This window comes from Clupea harengus, chromosome 25 (assembly GCF_900700415.2).
Source record: "Clupea harengus chromosome 25, Ch_v2.0.2, whole genome shotgun sequence".
Taxonomy (NCBI): domain Eukaryota; kingdom Metazoa; phylum Chordata; class Actinopteri; order Clupeiformes; family Clupeidae; genus Clupea; species Clupea harengus.
The window spans coordinates 172,426-177,194 of NC_045176.1; the positions used below are offsets into that span (position 1 = coordinate 172,426).

Consider the following 4,769-nt stretch of genomic DNA (forward strand, 5'->3'; position numbering starts at 1 on the left):
AACGTTTCATTCCATGACTATGGTGCCACCCTCGGGAGTAGAGGGGTGGAGTCTAAAGTGCATACATATATAAATATTCATGAGGAGGGTGGAGTCTAAAGTGCATACATATACAACTATTCATGAACAGGAGGTGGAGTCTAAAATGCATAAATATATAAATATTCATGAGGAGGGGGCGTGTCTTAAAACTGCATAAATGTATACATATTCATGATGAGGGTGGGGTCTAAAGTGCATAAATATATAAATATTCATGAACTGTACAGTCTCACTTCCCAGCGCTGGCCAACCGCTCCTACAGAACACCAAAACACACACACGCTCACACACACACTCTCACACACACACGCTCACACACACACACACACACACGCTCACACACACACACTCACACACACACACGCTCACGCTCACACACACGCTGGCCAACCGCTCCCACAGAACACCAAAACACACACACACACACACGCTCACACACACACACACACACACACACACGCGCTCACACACACACGCGCTCACACACACACGCTGGCCAACCACTCCCACAGAACACCAAAACACACACACACGCTCACACACACACACACGCTCACACACACACACACACACACACGCTCACACACACACGCTCACACACACACGCTGGCCAACCGCTCCCACAGAACACCAAAACATTTACAACCAGTTTACAGTCTGCAAGAAGATTATACAGCAAGCCTGCTTCCTGTAACCTTATCCACACACACATGCACACACACACACACATGCACACACACACACACACACACATTTAGGCTTTTGGAACGATAGACATCACTTGAACCCAGAAGTATCCCACTGCCTGTGCTCTCAGACCACCTCAAACGATCTCCTCATCTGTGTGGCAATCAGTTAGTCATGCCTGGGAGCTGATCTGCTTTATCTGAGCTCTGCTCCTCATGCCTGAAAGGTTGTGTAGTCAGTCAGTCTGTCTGTGTGTGTGTGTGTCTCTGTGTGTGTGTGTCTGTAGTTCGCTCAGCACAGGGTGTGTAATGTGCAAGTCTGTGTGTGTGTGTGTGTGTGTGTGTGTGTGTGTGTGGGTGTGTGTCTGTAGTTCGCTCAGCACAGTGTGTGTGTGTGTGTGTGTGTGTGTGTGTGTGTGTTTTAGTAGACCACTAGCACAGAGACTGGTGCATTGGGGAGGGAAAGGCAGAATTCAGCACTCACACAAACACACTCACCCTACGTCTCACACACACACACACACTCGCCCTACGTCACACACACTCACACACTCGCCCTACGTCACACACACACACACTTACTTCATAACCGTGCATTTCTATGTCACACACACACACTCACTTCATAACCGTGCGTCCCTACATCACAAACACACACACACACTCACTTCAGACTCTAAAGGCTTATCTTCACGAGGTTATAAGGTATGTTGGGCTCCTCCCTGTCTGCCGCTGATCAGCCAATCAGAAGAGCAGCTGGAGTAGACTAGCAAATCACTAATGAGGTGCAGCAGCCAATCAGCTGAAGCTAGGAGGAGCTGTATAATTCCTCTGTCATGTCATTTATTTACTGTAGCCATACATTCTCATTCTTTAGTGTGTGTGTGTGTGTGTGTGTGTGTGTGTGTGTGTGTGTGTTGTGTGTGTGTGTGTGTGTGTGTGTGTGTGTGTGTGTGTGTGTGTGTGTGAGAGTGAGAGAGAGAGGAAAATAAAGTGTGTTCCAGTACCACACACGCAGAAAGAAGACACACACACAGCTGACGAAAACCCAAATCACCGTTGGCGCAAGACAGCTCTGTGTGTGGACCACACTCCTGCCACACACACACACACACACACACACACAACCCTCTAGCCCTGAACACGGACACACACACACTCACCCCTCTGCCCTGGTCCTGAGTAGGCGACCCACACACACACACACACACACACACGCATAGACTTGGGTTCCACTAAAGTTATGCCCAAGCTATACATCTCACACAACCTAAAGCCTTGCATACACACACACACACACACACACCTTAAAGGCTTGCGCACACACACACGTCCTAAAGGCTTGCGTTGAACACTCCAAATAATCACTGTCATCCATTTTGGACCACAGTTTAAGAAATTAACCAATCAGTGAACAGATAGCTGCTTTTTTTTTTATTACTATGTAATAGTAACATCCTTTCTAACTGACGGAGGGTTCCACCAATGGGCAAAGGCACTGGAGCATTCCGACAGGAGGCGGGCACAGTGGGGAAGGTTGTGATTGGAGGAGAGATAATTGGGGCGGGCTTTGGATGGACTGCATGTTGTAAATGTGTGTGATTAAATAATGATGACAAACGACTCTGTGTGCTGTCCATGTTTATTCAACCACATCAGCAATACAAGATGGCCAGTATCTCAGAACCCATGAAGGATGTATTGATTGAAATGGACGCGGCAGGTAAACGTTGCAAAATCAATTTCAAGTAAGCCTATTGTGTGTATGTGTGTGTGTGTGTGTGTGTGTGTGTTTCGGAATGACTTTCAAGCAAACCTATTGTGTGTGTGTGCGTGTGTGTGTGATTCAGAATGACTTTCAAGCGAGCCTATTGTCTGTGTGTGTGTGTGTGTGATTCAGAATGACTTTCAAGCGAGCCTATTGTCTGTGTGTGTGTGTGTGTGATTCAGAATGACTTTCAAGCGAGCCTATTGTCTGTGTGTGTGTGTGTGTGTGTGATTCAGAATGACTTCCAAGCAAGCCTATTGTCTGTGAGTGTGTGTGATTCAGAAGCAAGCCTATTGCCAATAAGGATTTACCTGCACTTCAGATGATGCCATTACAAAAACTGCAGTACTTTTCAGGTTTCAATTCATCAGGTACCTTCATACAATACATGCGCAGCAAAGGCTAATTGGCTAACTGATCAAAGCAGATGCTACATGCAGAGCAAAGGCTAATTGGCTAACTGATCAAAGCAGATGCTACATGCGCAGCAAAGGCTAATTGGCTAACTGACCAAAGCAGATGCTACATGCGCAGCAAAGGCTAATTGGCTAACTGATCAAAGCAGATGCTACATGCGCAGCAAAGGCTAATTGGCTAACTGATCAAAGCAGATGCTACATGCGCAGCAAAGGCTAACTGATCACAAATTTGTTATTTAGAAAAAGAATTCACTGAAACATGCTTTGCATTACTATCTAATCAATATAGTTGCCACGGCAATTTACAGCCAAGAAAAGTGCTGTGCTCGCTGTAGAGCAGGTGTAGGGTTCAGGTGTAGAGCAGGTGTAGGGTTCAGGTGTAGAGCAGGTGTAGGGTTGGGGTGTAGAGCAGGTGTAGGGTTGAGGTGTAGAGCAGGTGTAGGGTTGGGGTGTAGAGCAGGTGTAGGGTTGAGGTGTAGAGCAGGTGTAGGGTTGGGGTGTAGAGCAGGTGTAGGGTTGGGGTGTAGAGCAGGTGTAGGGTTGGGGTGTAGAGCAGGTGTAGGGTTGGGGTGTAGAGCAGGTGTAGGGTTGGGGTGTAGAGCAGGTGTAGGGTTGGGGTGTAGAGCAGGTGTAGGGTTGGGGTTGGGCTACGCTGAAGCACATGTCTTCTCCTTTGGTGTCTTCACAAGCACCTTCCCCTATTGCTACTGAGGTTCCTGTCCCTTAATGTAGCACATTGGTCCACAGGCCTACGCCTTGTTTCCTTAAAGAAGAAGTGGTGGAACCACCGCAGAACATTTTGGGGGGGGGGGCTTTTTCTGTGCATTGGCCTCCAGGGAAATGAAATGTTTGGAGAAGAGTTTAACCTTGTGTTTTATTAGAGAGGGAGTTTAACCTTGTGTTTTATTAGAGAGAGAGTTTAACCCTGTGCTTCATTAGAGAGGGAGTTGAACCCTGTGCTTCATTAGAGCTAACCCTAACCCTGTCTGAGCTATTTAATCTGATCAGGTGAGGTATTTAATCTGATCAGGTGAGGTATTTATTCTGATCAGGTGAGGTATTTATTCTGATCAGGTGAGGTATTTATACTGATCAGGTGAGGTATTTATTCTGATCAGGTGAGGTATTTATTCTGTGATCAGGTGAGGTATTTAATCTGTGATCAGGTGAGGTATTTAATCTGTGATCAGGTGAGGTATTTATACTGATCAGGTGAGGTATTTATTCTGATCAGGTGAGGTATTTAATCTGATCAGGTGAGGTATTTATTCTGATCAGGTGAGGTATTTATACTGATCAGGTGAGGTATTTATTCTGTGATCAGGTGAGGTATTTAATCTGATCAGGTGAGGTATTTATACTGATCAGGTGAGGTATTTATTCTGTGATCAGGTGAGGTATTTAATCTGTGATCAGGTGAGGTATTTATTCTGTGATCAGGTGAGGTATTTAATCTGTGATCAGGTGAGGTATTTAATCTGTGATCAGGTGAGGTATTTATTCTGTGATCAGGTGAGGTATTTAATCTGATCAGGTGAGGTATTTATACTGATCAGGTGAGGTATTTATTCTGTGATCAGGTGAGGTATTTAATCTGTGATCAGGTGAGGTATTTATTCTGTGATCAGGTGAGGTATTTATTCTGATCAGGTGAGGCCATTTTGTTGTCATAGAAAGCAACAGCAGATGGCGCTAACTGACTGACCGAGGCTGACAGTTATCTAAAAAATTAAAGTCTATTTAGCTAACGTTACATAAAGGAGTTCACTATTTTGCTATCCCGACTGTCAGAAAAAACGAAGGGAAAGCTACCAAGGAGTCACTGTAGGAGAGAGCTATGGCTGCTCAGAATTA

The 4,769-nt window shown here is 45.6% G+C and overlaps 1 long non-coding RNA gene across 1 annotated transcript in view; it reads left to right on the forward strand.

The window, feature by feature from the left end:
- Nucleotides 1-2,351, forward strand: part of LOC122128838 — a 3,128-nt gene extending 777 nt beyond the window's left edge. The window contains exon 2 of the long non-coding RNA XR_006151650.1: nucleotides 1,114-2,351. This is a non-coding gene — a long non-coding RNA (uncharacterized LOC122128838). The remainder of the gene's footprint in view (nucleotides 1-1,113) is intronic.
- Nucleotides 2,352-4,769: the final 2,418 nt, after the last annotated feature.